The following is a 20,933-nucleotide window of genomic DNA, read 5'->3' on the forward strand; positions in this document are numbered from 1 at the left end:
CACACACACACTTCCAAAATTTCATCCTGGATCAGCCACTTCATATACTTACGTCCATCTTATAAAATATTATGCACTTAATTATTAATTATTATACATTTATACCTATACTAAATGTACCTAGTTAAAGACTGTATACTTGCTAGTTGCTATCATATTATTAATTATTATTATAATATTTACGTCTAATGAAAACTGTGTGAAATATACTACTTAGCAAATTTATTTAGCTAATATTAGTTGCTACTGCATATACGTTATAAGATAATTCGCTCGTTTAACATTTCGGTTAGGGCTAGCTAAAATATTTTCTTATTAATAAAGATAAGACAAGTAATAATTTTTGACAGTGATGATTTACTGTAAATATTTTACTTAGTAAGTACGTTATAAATTCATATCTAAATAGTATAGTTATTTATTATTAGGGTTCGAATTTGAAGGCAAAAGCCTTTTTTTAGTAACAATAATAGAAAAATAATTTTTATATAAAAATATGTGACATCTAATATTTAAGACGATAGATGTATTTTTTTTACATTTTTTACTTTTAAATGCATTTTTTATTTATAAATGCCTATTTTGTGTTTGATTTTCAATTGATTTGATAGTTTTATACACGACATGCGTCTTAACGGTGCAAATCGATAAGATCTTCTGAAGACGGTGCATTATTATCATTTGTCAATTATTTTTAATGGGTTTTATTATCGGGGGTATTTATCGATATCGCTAAATACTTTATCAAATATTTGGTATGGCCAGTTAATTTAACGTTTATAAAAGTACCAATACTACCTATCTATAGATTAATATATTTTCATAGCTGAACTGATTTTGATGAAATTCGGTAAGTATGAAATTAATTTGAATCCTAGCTAAGGACAGGATTTTTGAACAACTACTCGAATGTGATTGAAAGTAAACAGCGTGAATATAAATTTGAAATTTAGAAAGGGTATTGATTTTATATTGTACATGAATCGTTTTAGAAGGAGTTTTCTTAGAAATTCAATAACACTTAAGGTGGTGAAAGAAGATGGAAAAGTTTTTTTGTGAAATAATATTTATTGAATTATTTATATGGTCTAATTTACTTGAAACTTGACATAAACGCTCTTTAACACAATTAATAAAACACGTGTATCAGTGTTATTCAGTTCGGGTTTTTTCTGTTTTTTTTCGATTCATACGCTAGTGTCAATTAATAAATCGCTAGGATTCTACAGAAAATTTCTATCGAAAACAGCGAAAATAATATAATATGATGCAGTAACTCATCTGGTTATTATTTATACGGACTTGTAACTTGGCTACCGCTCTGATTATTAAATGTATTATAATATTTCATACTATACTTTTCTCCTGTCTCGATTAGTGTGCTGTGTCGGTGATGGCATGTGTACTGGCATGGTCTTCTATTGAAATTAACGTTTAAAGAGAACGCAAGATATAATTAAATTATCATAATTTTTGTTATGATTCTAATTTATGACTTGGCTAAATGATATAAAATCGTTTAATTGTAACCACTAACAAAATATAAAAAAATAAAATACATAAAATTCACGCGTCAAATCTGCCAAATGAATAATGGTAAAATGGCACTAATAGTTAAAAAAATACTCTTATTTGATTAAGAATTGTATATAAGCACTCGCACTTGCTTTATAGTGCTCGCATGGTTATTTTTTCGGAGGAGAGTTCCTATATCAACTCTCTTGCCTTCTTGGTGAATAAAGTTATAAAACATTTTACAAACGATTGCCGTTAATAAATAGCTGCATGATATCATTATTGAATACATGATGTTACCACGCCTTACACTTATTGGTTTGACGAAGGTTTTCTCGTCAATTCAAAAGATTGGAAAGCTAAAATATACTTATTTGTAAATGAAACTCTTTATTGTAACATAACATTTTGAAAAATAATACATTTTATTTCACTTTTATTATCAGTAAAATATAATAATATTCCATATCTGACTTGTTCTTTAGCTTTCTAAAGATAATAATAAACACCAAGCGCTCAATAGCTTGTTAATAATAAATAATAAATATTGTTTCACTTTACACGGGTATATAATAAATTTAAAGAAATTAATTAGCAAATTTTTTTTGTTGTTGAAATATAACGAACCGAAATGCAACATTTTTTTCTTAAACATAAACCTACGAATTTTAATTTAGATGAATGATAATAATTTTGTAGAGTTTGTTGAGTTGTTTAAGGTTTAGTTTCTAAAAAAAATTTAATAATTATACATTTATATGGTACTGTACTATTGTAGTGTTCTGTACATATGAACACGTATGTCCAAATCACTGTAACATAGAATCTATCAGTCCACGTAGTATTGGCCTCGATTTTTAAATTTCACACAGTATCGGTCATCTTATTGTTTGAAATATATAATACCTACATAGCTTCACCTAATGGCTAAAGGTTATTTTTTAATGAATTTTATCTTATGGGTTACGGCCATAATTTATAATATACCTATGAATAACACAACTTCTATATTTATCAGGAAAGCAATAACTATTTAATACAATTGTATATGATTACATGCACATTAGGTAATTAATATTTATTAATTGTAGTTTAATAGATTATAATATTTATCAATATCTTTAATATAGACAGTTATCACACGGATATTTTTTTATTTTTACAAAATATCTAATTCACTTAAAAATTTATAAAGTAGGGTATAATAATATAAATATTGATATTTAATGTAAAATATACTTATCCGAATTGTATTTATTCTTGCGGGTCAACTATTATTGATGTTCCATTTTATTGACACACCAAGTTAGTGTATTTAATTAATCGGCTAATACATAAATATGCTGACAGACATAAATACCATAGTACCTACTCATTTAGACTTTAGTCACCACTTATCATAATGTTAAATATAATGACTTACTATAAGATTAGGCGCATTGCCATTTCCGCTACAAATCTATACCATCGTCGGTTATACAATTGAAAAAACTTTTGTGTACAGATTTTTTATTTACAATTTTTTATTATTTATTTTCTGAAACATTGATCAATATAATTTAGAGGAAAGAATATTAAGTATAAACTGTATTCGGGACGTCGCCGTCGGAAATTAAAGTCCCGACGACCAATAGGCCGGAAATGTGGGATTTTATGACCTTCGTAATTTCCGATTCGGAATTGCCAGATTAAATTTTGTATACCAATATACCATGCATCGTTTGTATATAAACCTAATATTTATTGATCACATACAATACTGTGTTGTACAAAGACACAAGCGTATTTAAATTAAAACGAAAACCAAATTTAAAAAAGAAACGAACCATCAAACTTGGAAGAATAACGTTTAAACTTCAATTCACTATACCTACATAAGTTTAAACACGAAATTAAATCCATCGTATATACAATAGATATCTAGGTAGGTACATGATAATATATTACTGTCGTGCACGAGCACAGCTGCATAGACTGCTGTGCAACTGTAGTTAATGTGCAATTTACATTTTATACTGCATTCTGGAGTGCACATGGTGGTTTTGTTCATTTATCGTGCGTGTAACAATGTGGATCATTGTTTCTGCAAGATGACCGGATACCACAAACACGCGGGTAAACGTTTTATTTTTCTGAATTGGTTTCGATGACAAAACTAATGTTCCAGGATTTGTAAAATATATATACAATATACATGCATCATGTTACGCATTAATATTTTATATATATTGTATAGGCACTATAGGCAGGAACACTCACGCATGTGCCCATTTTCCTAAGTGAAAACTTGACAATAAGGGAACTGGAACGCAAATTATACGTGTATGATATACAGCATCATCAGTTTATTCTATATTTATAAGTGCTCTATATAACTATGAAAATATTTTTTTCTTTTATTGCATTTGAGTGATTAAATATTAAAATAAAAGTGTAATAGGTATACATTTTTTTTTAAATTGATCAATTGTATAATATGTGACGTATATATAGTACATATACACCCATTTTTTTCTTTAGTACCTACTCGATGAATTCAATTGTTCATTGTTTTAACGTTTCTATCCCTCTGATATTTTTTTTTATTCTGAAACAATAAGCTTCAGTTTGTATATAAATCTTAGTTTAAATTCGTCAATCGTCATAGGTAGGTACGTAGTCAATAAAAAAATGTAAGGAACATAAAAAAGTGAAGACTTTATTATGGTATTTTGAATTTAACGTTTCACTTGGATAATAACATATTTTTTTTTTTAATACATTTATTTATCATAGTTATTATCCTTTAAATAATGTATATAAGTATTGATTTATATAATCCAGGAAATTGACTTTGGTCGTCAATATTCGATATATTATTATAGTATTTTTTTAAAAGATAATTACATCATTCTGATTTTTTATTTTATAGCAATAATACACTAGATAATATACCTACCTATAGTATTCGAGTTTGTTCATTCCGTTATGTAATGTAATTAAAACCTAATCAATTGATTTTACCTTGTATAAATATTTCAATATAGAAAAAGGAAAATTGAATGATTGATAATAATTAATAAATAATTAATCAAATCACAATAGACAATAGTTATATTCTCATTACAACTTATCATAATTTATACACTATATACCTATATAAAAATATACCTACATCATTCTCCTGATTCTTTCCCTCAAATTTATTTATTGTATCTATTGTATATTTTGTATAGATTGTAAATTTTCCCATAAAAAAAAGAAAGAAAAAAAGGTACATATGTTTAAAATCATGTATAATACAAAAATAATATAACTAATATATATATATATATATATACATAAAAATATTTTTATTTATTATCGGATTCATGATTTTAGCGAATTAGTTAACATTTATTAATATTACATATTTTATAAAGTAGTTAAATAAAATAAGCCTATTGTAATAATACTAATAAGTAATAACTAATAAACCTATAAAATACTAAAACCACATTGACTATAGTAGGTACCTATAGTTATAAAATAATACGGTAACATTTGGAAAATAACTACCTATATACTTTTTTGTTTTATTGTTTTTTAATGAATATAGCTTATATTAAATGTAGTTTAAATCGTCAAGTTAAAACCTACGTTACACTACCACTACTTTCGTTTAAGTTAAGAATTTGTATTTTATATTCATATATCACCACAGAAATTTTATTTAAAGAATTTAAAATTGTATATTAATACATAAAAAGTTAATATTTACTACAATACGTAGATAATCCAAAATCGTTTACAAATTGCTCAAATTTAAAAGTGATTGTGTCTGTACTGGCTGTATACAAACTACAATTTTCCAATTGTTCCAATGAAACGATAAGACAATTATTAAAATATATCAAGCATATTAAAAATAGTTAGGTGGCCCTGTAGTAGTGTTATTTAACTATTATATTTATAATAATAGTAATAATTGTGTAATAAAATAAAGGTTTTTTTTTTTAAATGAAAATATAATAAGTGCCCATTCTGGTGACTAAAAACCGTTATGATACCTCTAAGAAATAAATTCAGTCGCCATGCCTAAAAAACTGTTTAGATTAATTAAAATACGCGTGTGCTTATGTGTACTTGTAATGTAAATATTAACAATATTGACCGTTTCTGTGCTGTTATTCTATTTACGAATAATTGTATGATATATACATGTATGATGTATATTATAACGTGCCTTTTTTGATTTTCCGATGACATCGACAAACAATAGCAAAAACAATTATTATAAACGCTACGAGTTGCGGATTTTCACAGTTTCTTTCTAGTTTTTTATTCTTTTATCGGCTCGTTTTTATATCACTTTTCTAATAAAAAAAATCGCGGACATGACGAATCGCCGAAAATGTGGTCCGTGCCGAATTTCCGACGTCTCTTATAATCCGCCGCTTCGGCAAAAACGTTATTTTAAGGTTCCGTTTTCCATTGAACTATTGATATACATATGACATATATATATATAGACTCGAATTATGCTTATACATCACACGGAACCACAATAAACAGCGGAGATGACATCAGGTGATCGTTGGAAGTCGGTCATCACTATAATAGGTGGAAACTATTTTCAGCCATTTCGTTGCGCGGCAATGCGGCACTGTTTAATAATTGATAATATTCGCTAAATGGGCAGGTACACGAATTACGCGCAGTGCGGTCTCTCGATTATTATAATATTGTGTAGACGGACACTCGATTTTCAAATAGCCTATAAGCTATAATATGTATGTGCATGACGGCTTGCATTCATCGCACGAGTACATAATATTGTCAAGACGACGTGATATTTTGAACAACGACAATAACGCATTATTTTATATATTTAAAATTTAAATGCTTTCACGAAAGCGCGTCCCATTAAATATTTCAATACGACGAATCGCGATATTGTTGAATCCCGCGAGCATCTCTTTCGTAATCTAAAAACCCGTATAAAAATCCACATAACACGATGGTGTGAATATTACGTTTACATTTATTTTCCTTTTTCACGGAACCTATATATTTCATTTACTTTTCCGGATGAATTCTAAATCCCACCTTTGTCGACTGTCGCTTTTCCGCTGACGCTTTTATCTAATTAAGCCAATTAAGGTGTTTAATAATAGTAATGATTTGATTGTCACTGCATGTGTCATTTAACTACAAAATATTATACAAAATACGTGTTATAACATTTTTTTAAGACTTTATTTGTTGTTTTAATTTCACCGAAACAAATGTAAATAAAACTTCGGGTCGTCAAAAAACGTCGTTGTAAAAAGTTTCTCAGCCGATCGTAATACGCTTTAAATCTTAATAGAATTAACTTTAAAAAGATTTCCAGTTCAGAAACGTGGATTTATTTTTATCGTTGTTCATTACTACTTCACGAATATAGTTGTTCTTATTTCCATGTAAATTCATATATATCTTATATTGTCTCCTCGCCGCTAGTCGATATGCGGTGTATATGATAATGTATGAATAGATGATATCTATGGGACCGCCAAAAACACTATTGCTTTGAAATCCTTGCGTTAAATCGTTTTTAAATTACATTTTCCCCGTATTCCTGCGCTAAACTTGAGAATATAGATATATGTCTTTGTGTTTTTTCAATACGTATTTTAACATGCAAATAATATTAATACTTAATAGTTATGATTAAATGACGTATGAAATATGAATTATTATAATTATCTATATAATCTCTTAGTTAAGTACTTAAGTGCGTAGTGTACAATTTAATAACTAATAAATCATAAGCATATAATATAACAACTAAATAAAATAACATCTTGTCGTTATTAATTACTTGTTATTGAAATCGTTTATGACAGATTTATGTACACATTGTATTATATGATCTTTTTATAACAGCAAGCCACAAAGGATTTTAAAATAAGTTTACCAAATAATTGAAACTACGGATATAATGATTAGTAAAGATATGTATTATAAATATACTAAAACACGTCTATTTATTAATAATGGTCATTGGTCATTACTTTATTTTGTTATTTTTCCGCGTGTATGATGCTTCTACTTTATAATATACCGTTCATAATAAATCAACGTCTTATAATAATTTATTGTGTGTATTATTCATCTTTAGTTCAGATTTATAATAATATATCAAGTAGAGATAATTTGTATTAGAAAACTATAGCGGAAATATTGGCTAATTTCTTTTTCTGAAAATATCTAACTCACTAATGTAATTTTATATTTCAAAGATCTAGTTGAATAAAAAACTTTCTGAAATTGTAGTAGAGTAGACCACTGCAGGGTTGTATATTATTTTCCTGTATAATAATAATTACGAACATTATTTTTGCTACTATATAAATGTAGGTATAAATATTAGGCAACGATCACGCGATCAAAGTTTATTGGGCGTGCTGGACTGACAGTATCTTTTTCGTTTTACACACAACATGACTTGATAGTAGTTTTTATATTGTACACAATTTACAACATACAATAATTTACATAGTACGTGTTATATGTAATTACTAATTATATTTGTTTTTATTAGGGCGTATGGTAATCGAACTGATATGTTTCAATGGTTTTGGATTTTGTTTTGGGTTAGTCTTAGTTTTATACTTACATTAGACACAAGTGCATATATTATAGGTATATAGGAACGTACACATGTCTTATTTGTGTTTTTGCAATTGACATTTTAGTATTTACACAAACTGAAGAAAAAGTCGGCAAAAACGAGTAGGTATTCGTGCAAAATGAAACATACCTTATATTATATTACATAGGTATATATATATAACATATACATTTATACACACATATATGCACATTCAACATACATAATATATATAGTCGTACGTGCCTGGACTGTATAACACAGAGTATAACATATTAAACTGACAGACGGCGTTTTTGTTGCCAATATTATTCGTATCGATTATGTTCTACAAGAGAAGAAGAAAAAATATGAAATAATAAAATAGAAAACCATCGTGTTGATTGATATTGAATTTTATTGTATGATACCAGTAGTTGTGGGAGGGGAATGCTTCGAGCCCGTGATAATTAAAATCTTTTTTTTTTTTTAAATTATTGATTATTTAAATCATTATAACTAACATTATCATTATAATTACATTACTAGATACAACATTGTAAATTAGATCACGATATTATATATAATTAATAGATACAATTTTCACGTCAGTTGTTGACTTAAAAGGTTAAAGAAATTAAGTTGAGCTTAAATAAATTTTTAATTATATTAGTAAGACTGCAGTAAACATATTTTTCTTACAGTTCCAAGAATAGTGGGAGCTCAAAAACACAGACCTCATTATTAGATTCTTAATGATTTTTGAGCTTACTTCCGGGATTTTTTTTTTATCCGTCTGTAGATGTCTCTTGCTTTCTTCTTTTAATGAAAGATTTAAATCAAATTCAGAATTTTCACTTCTCTGTCTTGATTGTTACTTCTTAAACTTTAGAATGTAAAGTATGCAGTAGTAGTACATAATATTTTGATGATGTTTTACCAGCTACTGTATTTGTATAAACGTTTCAAATTAAATCGTATTTATAGATACAGACATATAAAAACGATAATTTGAGTTATGATATACAAAATGAAAGATGGAAAAAATAGCTTATCCAACTAAATATATTTATATAATATGATGTCTGTACTCTTTTCTCATATTAAAATATATCTAATGAACAATAAACTTGTATATACAAAGACGCAATTTAACAAGTGACAATTCTAACTTTGGTCGAAAAAAAATCTGAAGCGTAACAATTTTTGAAACATTTTATTAGTAAAACCCGATTTAATGGTTTGGTTAATGGTTATGTATATCAAAATACCCATAGGGACATCGATCAAAATATTGATTTATTTTCCCAAAGAATGGTTTTTAGATTTCAAAATTTATTTTGATTATTATTATATTTATTCAATTTTATGTTATTTTATAGTGTTAAGCTATTTATTAGATTTTCTCTAATAAACTAATATGATTATTATTCAATATTCTATATTTAAAAATAAATTTGTATTAGTTATTTAAACGTACCCTCTAAAAATTTGGAATGATAAAATTAATGCCACCCTTAACAAAATAAATTTCTATCTACGATACTATGTGGTAGGTAGTGAGGTACTGATTTACCACAAATACATTCGGGTTCGATTGACGTTGGTCCTCTAAAGGTTTTCAATTTAACCTTAAATATGACAATATATTATTATGTGTATGTGCGGTATCGATTAGACATATGGACTGCGTGCGTATTTATATTATAATAGAATGGTATGTTTTCAACTATATGTGTACTATACGTTCACGATGGTCGAAGAGTGGCTAACTAATTTTATTTAGTTGGGTATATAATATGCTATTATTATGGCGATGACATGCGCAGTTACACTTGTTTCAAGTGTAACAAGATACGCATAATTCATGTATTATATCGTATAATTTTACTCATCCATGATCTAACATTAAAAATTAAAATATTGATTTAAAACCTCTTCTTTTTAGTCCATTTCACCACAATATTTAAATTTTTTTAAGATCACATTAATTAATAACATATACAAAAAAACTTAATTACCTATTACTCAAAAAATTTTAATCTACTTAAGTTCGATTACACATTTTATTAAATTAATTACTTTCACTTCACCTACACGATCAATAAATTACTAATGATAGTTAATGAAATATTCTTAATAATTAAAACATACACTTAAATCAATAAAATTAAAATGCAAAAGTTTTAATCAACGTAGACAATTTATTGGACAGCAAGGACAGAGTGTATTTTTAATGATATTTACTTTGGTCAGAACTGCCTAATGGTTAAGTTAGTTCACCTGTAGTGGCTACTGGCTAGTAATAGGGTTATTGTATGCCACTGGACAAACACGCACATCTAAAAGAAAACATTTTGTAGTTGGTCTACAACTAACGTATAGTTTTAGTGTTGTATGGTGTTATATAAATAATAATAAAATACTACGTTTGGTTTCGATCGTATACATCAAACAAAACATGAAGTGCCATATTTTTAAGCTTCGTTTTTGTTGTTTTCATGTTTTTTATTGATTTTTTTTTTTGCTTTTTCACCAAAGGATAGGCTGCAAAAGCACACTGGTAAATCGCAACCAAAATAGTATAATATATATAACAACCGGAAAAAATACTCAAAAATAATAACTTTCATCGTTATTTTTATTTTACATTTTTTGTATACTTAAAGAAATTGTATACACTACTGTACCTACACGATTCTTAATATTTTAGAAGTGTTTTTTTTTAAATTTAAATTCTGAATGTGGAATGAACATTTATTTCAATATTTTTTCTACGGATTTTTTTCTTGGAAAAATAAGTTTAGTTCATACTTGGAAGAGATAACTTCCTTTTTTCTTAAAGTGAAGATAAGGATTATCAAACCAAGCGTTCAGTATTGTTTTATACAAAGTTCCACTCAAAATCTTTTTTTGAATGTGAGATTTATCATTGCTTTTAAATGTAATATTACTATAATTAAGTCACCTGCAGCGTCTGACGGGGTGAGTGACGAGATTGTCCAACATCAGGTATCTGTATTCTTTTTTATTTTATTTAAGTAATGTTATAACTTATAACACTTACAACTAATTTAAAAATAAATACACCGTTTATTACTTTTTTGAATTTATAAATGTTTATTGGTTGTATCAAATTTAAACCATACTGTAAACATACTGAATACATATGTCCTATACATACATAGTATACATAAAAAACAAGTAAAAAACTATTAAAAAATGTTCTAATAAGGCTTGAAAATTGTTAAGAGTTCGTAGAACTTTTATTTACTATTAACATTTTATTTAGGCACTTCATCATACATGGCTTATAGAATATAATATATATATATATATGATGTCAAGTTTAAAAAAAAACATAAAAGAAAGAACTCATTAATATAACTCATGTGATATATTATGTACGGTCCTATAAGAAGTAAGTATAGCGCTATATTGAGGACGGAAAAAAGTCACAATTCACCTCTGTTATAAAATAGTATGAAAAAACCCTTGACGTATATACTACCACCGTATTACGTATTATGTAATAAAACATAAAATAATAAGTATTAAATAAAAAAAATTCAATCACTATTAATTCTCGGAGAATGGTATACTGGTAACTGGTATTGGTAGTTGTTTGAATCATATAAATCAACACAATACAACATTGACTGAATAGAAATTATCATCGGTAAAGTTAAAATAAATTATAAAACAAAAAACAAATACGAATATAATAGATCGTTGTGTGTCCGACCTTGACATTGACCTTCTCCGCGTGCTCTATCTCTCTTCTTTCTCTCTGTGTATGTATATATAACTCTGTCCCGTTGACACAATAATATTTTACTTGTTAACGTTCGTTATCAATTCCGAATTAATTTTACGGAAGTTCGTGCAAATTGCTATTTGTTTCACATCTGTGCTGATATAAAAAAAATCAAACGATTTCAGGGGGTTTGTGCATCCCTTAGCGGTATTCCGTGACTGCGGCACCGATTGTAACTATCCATACTATTTTATCCACGATAACGTTGTATAGGAGAAAAAAATATATTTTCGTGACCTGCGCCGACCGGAAGTTTTGATTGTTCGGCAGCGTATATACCACACTCGCTTCAGCCGCTTCAGGGCGTTGACACGACACCTACGTCGACGGGCCGCTCTATTGAATTTGTTTTCCCTATTAGAAATATACCCACCCAATCCACTATATTAAAGTACGAGCTTACACGGTGGCGATCGAAACGACGGAGGTATTGAAAGCTACACGCGCTATACATGTGTGGCGTATTGTCCCATATTTGACCCGTCTCATAATGAAGCGTGTACCGATAACCGATGATTTACATCCACTGGGTAGCGGTGTCTTTGTAAAAGCGCCGTTTTCTCTATTTACGCAAACGAGACCGATGATCTCGAATACAATCGATCGCACGAACGGTCTAACTATAAGACGTTAGATTATAGCTGGACTTGGGTTAGGTACATATAGTTATGATATTTAAAAACAAATGTCGAATGATCGATATTAAATTATGTAATATATTAGAATGTATAATAATATAATACCTATAACCAACTTTTTAACCTAATTAAATAATAATAACTAATAAGTATATGTCATTCGTTAACGACCCATTTTAAACGCGGAACGTTTGAATGTTATCATAATAATTATCATACACAAATATCGTTTTGAGTTTAACGCCGAGACATATAGAATATTATGATCACAACCCGTTATTATAATACGTTCGTATTTTACGTATTATGTACCTACCTATATATTATAATTTATAGCATAATTATCATGCATTTTTATGGATCAAAGATGAATGGATAATTACACAATTTTTTTTTTACATTTTTACTATATGTACCCATTGTACCCGTGTCAGTCGTTTGATCGTTTCTATACTTTAGGTATACCTATAGTCTATACTTATTAGTTATTAGTTATTACTTAGTAGTAATAGTTTATATTATATTCACGAACTATGAAGTATGTGTGGTTTTACTTTCAGGGTTGAATCGTATTCATTTACAAACACTGTACAAGGTACTTGTATTTTAAGTAGCTAATAAAATAATATATAAGTATGTTGGTGTATGTCGGTATGACTGTATATTAAGGGTGCTAATCTTAAGACAAAACAAGGATCTAATAACACACAAAAACATATACACATATTAAACTATTACGTGAATATGGATGTTGTATGTTTAGAGTTGAAAAACGTCATGTGCTATTTAAGTTTTTCGATTTATTTCGTGGCTTATAGTTTATTATATAGGTATATATTGTATATTGTACATCTACAAATGTTCGTACGATTCAAGTTGAAGTTGTCCTGCAATACTATTGAAACTTGAAAGTGTTGTTTTCTGTTATTGAACGAGTCTATTTTTATTTATTACTTGTAGCCACGAATGAAAATATAATGCAATATATTATTATTAGTCTATAAAAGTCGATGGTTTAGGAGAATAAAATACTTTTATGTGTATAATAATGTAAGAATAAACTTTGACAGCAATAACGATTTTTTTTTAAACAAGAATTATTAATTTTTGTTAATTATTATACATACAATACGCAAAATTTAAGATTAAAAATAGCGTTTGATAAGATAAATGTGTTTCCAAGAGCATAATAATTTATTATTAATATAATAAAATACATATATGAAAATTGCACTAAAAGTATTTGATAGTTAAAGAAATTACATTAAATCAAATTCACATTACTTTCTTGGTTTTTATAAGTTGTATATATGTAGGTAACTACGCCATAATTGTGTTACATTTTTATTGCATTTCAATAAAATTATGAACTATAACATATTTGTGATATATTTTATATATAGCATCTTCCATATTTTGTGTAAAAAAAATGCTAGGAATTATGTTGGTTCTTACAGAATCACCACAATCATTTTTGTTATACGAAATTTAGAATCCTCCGTACATATATATAAATATATATATATAGGCGTTATTAATTTAATGTGATTATCAAGACATTTTCATTATTAAAATATATAAAAATTATTACGATACAAATATTTTTTCTAAATTGAAATTCCACTAGCTATAGTAAAACTAATTCATACTAATGTACTTATTAATATTTGTAAACAAATAGTTTTCTACACTTACAATAAAGACATAAATGTAATATATGAAGTATTCATGACAATAATAACAAGCTATTATCACGTCGAATCCTTTACTTAATAATATATAACACGCAATCAATTATAATTGCGATGGTTTTTATTTTTTATGGGGATTAGAACTTCAGGGAGCTGTAATCCAGATAATTTATTGAACCTAAAGTATAGGGATTATCCAGATTTTACGGATTATTGAAACTTTAAAATTATTATTTTTTCCAAACAAATGATTTAAATATCATTAAAAGAACTTACTATAAGATAATAATAAAATTAATTTTTGAAGAAGAACGGTTAAAAATTCGTTAAAAAATAAATAAATTTTTATGAAAGCCAACGTAATTATAAAGTTTATATGAATATAATAATATATATATTGTGCATTTTTATATATTTATACAAACAGTGTAATTATCAATCTAACTTTAATACAGAATTTTTAATCTCTCATTATGAATTAATAAAATATGCTATACCTACTATTATCATATTATATTAAAATAATACTATACATTAATTATTATACTCGTATTTTATATTTTTCTACTTAACTACTGTATTCAGTGAATACAACCGAATATAAATTCGACATAAATAAATACTCAGATATTCCAGATTTTATTCTCATTTATAAGTGTTCTATATTTACATTATACGTATACATCTATACGAACTGTAAATTATTAAATATATAAAAGAAGTGGATTTATTGACATTATAAATATACATTATTATATTTTAGACATGATTAACGTGAGAACTGAGGAATCAAGCACATATACAATAAGTGAAGTACCTCCTGAACTTTTTCTGTATACGCACATGATAGAGATGCTCTCTAGCAATAATAGGACCCCCGATTTTATTTTATATACATGAATATTATAATGATGATTATACGCATAATACTATTACTAAGTTACGCTCTGTTCGTCGATTTTGACGAGAGATTAGATAAGTGAGATATTGTAATATCTATGAGTACCCGCAATTTTGTAGACAAGTCACTAAGAAAAACATTAAGATCGTAGAAAACAAACACTCAAGTCTCAAAGTCGTTAAAATATTCTAAAATGTTACTATATAAATTATATTATTATGATCAACGGGCAACGGCTGCATACAATATAGATTTGGCAGCTTAATAAACGACGAGTTTCTCTAAACTATATTATGTATAATAATATATTACTATATTATAAGATGCATACAAAAATATTATAACACAGTGGACCGCATCGAAATACGACGATAAATCGTAATTGAATCGTGAGATACTCGTAGGTATTTTATAATGTACGGCGATAATTGAAAAATAAATCACTGATTATATATACACTATACGGCAGTCGGCAGTACACACTACAACACAGTCATTATAGCGCGGAGTACAGACTACAGGTATATAATATAATGATGTTGTATAAAAGCGTATAATATTGAACACGTTAATATATCGCATTATACTTTATAATAATATATTGCGTGTATTACTGTTGGTATACGCAAGACCAGAGTTTCGTTAAAGTTCGATCGCGCATATTACGATATTATAATGGTTTGAAGGGTAAGTATACCTACTTTTTACCAACATGAATGCTACAACTCCTGTTTCGCGGTATTTTACGACCCTCGTTATATACGATTTTCAAATCGGTTTTAAAACTCAATGTTGTCGAAGTGAATGAATTTCCGTATACCAACTTATTTTATTTTTTATTATTAAAAATAATAATTCTTAAACACATGTCACCGTAATAATAATATGTTCTTACTATATACGAGTAAATAGAGTATAGTGCATACTATATATAATTATACATTTATTTTTTATACTTAAGACTAATAATTATCGAGTCAAAAGTTGAAGTTACATATCAATAACAAGTTTCATTTTATTTTAAAAGTACCTTACTTCTAACTTCACGAGTTGAATAGTTCTTCATGATATGTAATTATTAATCAATTAATTAATTATGTAGTCACGTTAAGTTATTTTTTCATTAATATAAACTTCATAGATTATAAATATATTCTGTTTTATAATAATTTTATAAAAAAAAAATATTAATTATAAATTTATAATGTTAAAAATGAATATGAGTATATTATTATGATGTATTGTACTTTGTAAGTAGATACTAAATGTTTAGACTTTCAAGTATGGAACACACTATTTTTGAATTTCAATAAAGATCAAAATAACGTCATATATATTATATATATAAATACACCATTGTATACATTTCCATAGAAACTATGAATATATTAACTTAACTTTACGATTTAAAAAATTAGTTAACTTGTCCAGCCTTGTTTTCATTCACTTATATGTAGGTAGGTACTATATGTTTATCTACTACAATATACTACCTACTATATTATGCACGCATAATGATCATTATAAGTTATATCGCACAATAATGACCTTAATAAAGTAAATTTCCATAGACAACCGATAATAATATATTAAGTTCATTGAGTATATTGAGTTTAAAAGTATATCTTAAAGTTTTCATAATAAAACGTCAAATTAGAAAAAAATATTTTTTATGAAAAATGTAATTGCATATAATGTATATTAATATTTTCTTTTTTTTTCATAAAGTATGCTATTAGATTTTTTCATTTATAATATAATATTATAATCGAAGTCGCCACGATTCCCGTAATTACCTCGTGATGGTATACATTTGTTATGAGTTTTTGATAATAATTAATAATTTAAAGTTGAAATATTTATGAACATTTTTATCGCGCATTTTTAGCTTTTCCGCATTGATGACGGCTGTATAATATAAAGCTCTTGTAAGTTATCGATCGAATAATAAAAGTACTACAATGGAAAAGCGTCTCGTCGGAGACCATTTAATCGTGTCGCCAATGTAAATGTTTGAGTATCGTCTCTGTTTTGTACAATTTATGAGTATAATAAACATGATTTCGAACGAAAGTTTCAGCCGCAAACAATACACAATTTAATGTAAAAGAAAGGGAACACAATATTGTATAACAGAAACCAATATTAGTGTCGAATACGCAATTTTATTTCGCCGAATATAATAACGCATTTGTGCTATATTACAATATAAATACATTTGTTTATCATAAATTGTTTTTATATTATACAGGGGAAACAAGTTTATTCGGTCTATACAAATATTCTCGACCCCTACGGTTATAGATATTATATTATATATTGAGTTTTGAGATCTTATACGTTTTGAAAAATTTAATCCTAAACCGCCGCTTTTATAGTGCTTCATCCTGTACAGCGTGTGTCGTTACCATGCCTAAGGAACAATGGCTGCTGCACTAGACAGGCCTCCGGCCGAATCCTATTTAAATATTATGTGGTTGAGCATTGACCATAGGCCGTGTTAACCCAGCACTCAACCGTATAGTCGTGACTTATCAAATTCCAATAGAAGAAGTAATACGCGAAGATGTATGAAAATAGAAATTTACGAATAAATTGAATTCTGCTTTTAGTTTAGACTGATATAATTCTTTTCAAAAGTATTATATTTATGTATTATATTATTAATATTTAATTATTATAATATTATATATTTATAGTTTATACCACATTATATTAACTAATCAGATTATGTAACTAATAATATAATAACATATATTTTTTATTGTAAATTATTATTGTATTGTAAATACCGTAAAACAATAATAACAGATTCATATAGATCATAGTATAAATATAGAATATAGATAATATCTTAAAGTTAAAATAAATTGAAAATGTCATTGCATAATAATATATAGTAAAATTCATAATATTACAATAGGTATATATAAAAGTTGTAAGTTGCCGCGAATAATGTTTTTAAATAATAACAAAGTAATCATTACAAAATTAAAAGTTTTAATTAGTAATTTCGTCTAAATTTAAACTTAAAATATCTATATAAAATAATTGCCTTAATATATTTTATAGAAATTATAGTTTCCATATGAACTATTCATGAGAAATCTTGCATTAAATTTTCAAGCATTTATACCAAGCAAATAATTTTAAATCAACATTCATAGAATATAAAAACTGAAAAAAAAATTCGAAAAATTCTCATGTTTATAAATAGCTCAAAAATGGCAAAAATATTTTGAAAAATAAATCCTAAATACAAAATAATAACATTAACGTTTTATGAAAATGTCAAGTATTTATGGTTATTTGTTCTCAAGTTACGCCAAAAAAAACAAAATTGAATTTACGTGAAATTTCCTGTTAATTAATAAATAGGTCTCTTAATAATATTATTCAAATTATTTATTAATAATCTTGATAATTTAAATTATTATCCAATAATAACGCGATTCTTGAAAATTACTAAAAAATAAAATGTAAACTAATAATTTATTCGTAACTAAAATAAACAATAAACATAAATAAATATGTTAGCTTGAGTATTATAAAGTTTGTTTATTATAATTTATGGTGAAAAAATGACCCATCTTCATTATTAATTACAGACGTTGCTTAGGCCTTTTGTAACTTAATTGTTGGTGAGATCCACAGTGCCCCGTCCGACTCTGGTAATATTTTATGGATGAGGGTGTACAACGTAATTTTACATCTATAATTTACCTGAATCCTTATCACAGGGGAGCATTTATAAATACATCATGCATAACATCTCTTACGGGGTGTTTATTACGGGTATATACGGGGTATTACTCATTACCTAAACACGGAGATCGTCATTAATATTTCACATTTTAATTTATTCTGAGTGATATAACGTCTTGTTAAATATACCTACTGACAGCGATTTAATTTAATTTTCTCATGAGACCATTTGGAGGTCCTCTTGGCCAAAATGTATTACATTAATATTAAATATTAGTTATTATAATGTATTTTATTATTATTTTATTAAACTTATTATTATAACTTATATTCAGTGTTGTGTATGAATGTGGATATTTAGTTATCCTTTATTTATTATCTAGATACAATAATGAATTAAATGTTATCTTATCATCTGGATAATTTTTTTTATCTTTGTACAACATTGAACGTATAAAAATCGAAGTTATACTTGTCATTTTTGCACCATAGCTACAATATTGTAGTATTGAAACTACTGAGATATATTTACACATTACCAGTAATAATGCATTGTATATTTCTATTTATTCTATCTAGTTAACCAAAAATACACAGTAATCACAATAATTACACGACTGGTTGTGTAGTAGTGTGATTATAATGGTAATAGTTAAGTTCATTAAACTGAACTTGAATTTTAAAAGCTATGTAAATTTAATAGTATTATAAGATAGATAGAATTTATAACGTGTATAGATATTAAATCGAATAAATATTTTTATACAACTTTTATTTGTAAAAATATGTTCAACAGTATATCGCATAGGTGTAAATTGAGGAGGAGGGACTTAGGGGGGCTTAGCCCCCCTACATTTTTTAAATTTTTTCAAGGAATTTAATTTTATTTATTAGAGAAAATTATAAAATGTAAAACGTAATTTCTAATCAGGATATCCGATAGGTATGTGTTATACTGTTATGTAAACATTTAAGCTTCACGTATGAATTTTGTACAATAAATTTGTAATAAAATTAAAATGATTGAGCTATCCGTTAATATTAAATTATAAGTTATAAATGATAACGAGAACGATAAAAAGTTATGTATTATACGCCGTTAAATAAATAATTTTGAAGTTTTTATATACATTTTATATAATAAATGTTACAATGAAATTGTAAAATTAATATGTAAGGGGTGTGGGGGGCGAAACTCTCCGCGAGCCTGTTCTATGTTTATAATTTTAGCCCCCCTTCAAACAAGGCAAATTTACGCCTACGAGTATATGAGTACAATATTGTCGATATTTATGAAAAAAAGACATTTCACTGAATAAAAAATCGAAAAACTTTGAGATTGTTTAAGTGAAATCAACATAATTATACATAGGAACCTATTAAATAATAATCGGGACGATTCACCAAGTATGTTGATCCCTTTTTTCTTTAATATGGGTACTGCAGTCATTCAAAATCTGATTTTTAGAATTTTTAAATAAACTTACTTAAAAACCATATTTTCAAATGCTTGAAATAGTTTGTACTAGGTATATTTAAGAAGTGTCCTATGGAAATATAAACTTTTGTTTTTCAAATAAAAACCCATTTCTCATTTTCTACATTAGTTGCTAAACAAACAATTTAAACGAACCAAAAATCTAAATCTAAAATTGAATGAAAAGGTGTTTAATTACCTATTTAACTTTATGTGCCAAAAATTCTATGGCAATAGATTTGAATGACATAGCTATAGTAATTTGAACATTTTAGTAATTAAAAATATTAATCTATCAGCATTTATAATTAATAAAAATGGTCAAAGGATAATAAATACTATTTATTAGATAAAATATTATATTTATTTTAAATATTTACTAAACCATTTTTAAAGGCTTTTATTCTTAGTACAAACATTTTAATAACTGAGAAACTACTCGTTCAAATTTTAAGATAAGTACATCAACAGTTTCAAAATAATTATACACCAAATTTTGTTATCAAGAATACAAAATTCTAGGTTTATTTAATTTATTTTCCATATTACGACAATATATTTTATTTAGACAATTTTGGATTTTACTAGTCGAAA

At 26.5% G+C, this 20,933-nt stretch overlaps 1 protein-coding gene across 1 annotated transcript in view; it reads left to right on the plus strand.

Moving 5' to 3' along the window:
- Positions 1 to 20,933, plus strand: part of LOC132923441 (kelch-like protein 17) — a 49,284-nt gene that overhangs the window by 812 nt on the left and 27,539 nt on the right. The gene's annotated exons all lie outside the window — the stretch shown is intronic.

This window comes from Rhopalosiphum padi, chromosome 2 (genome assembly GCF_020882245.1).
Source record: "Rhopalosiphum padi isolate XX-2018 chromosome 2, ASM2088224v1, whole genome shotgun sequence".
NCBI lineage: Eukaryota > Metazoa > Arthropoda > Insecta > Hemiptera > Aphididae > Rhopalosiphum > Rhopalosiphum padi.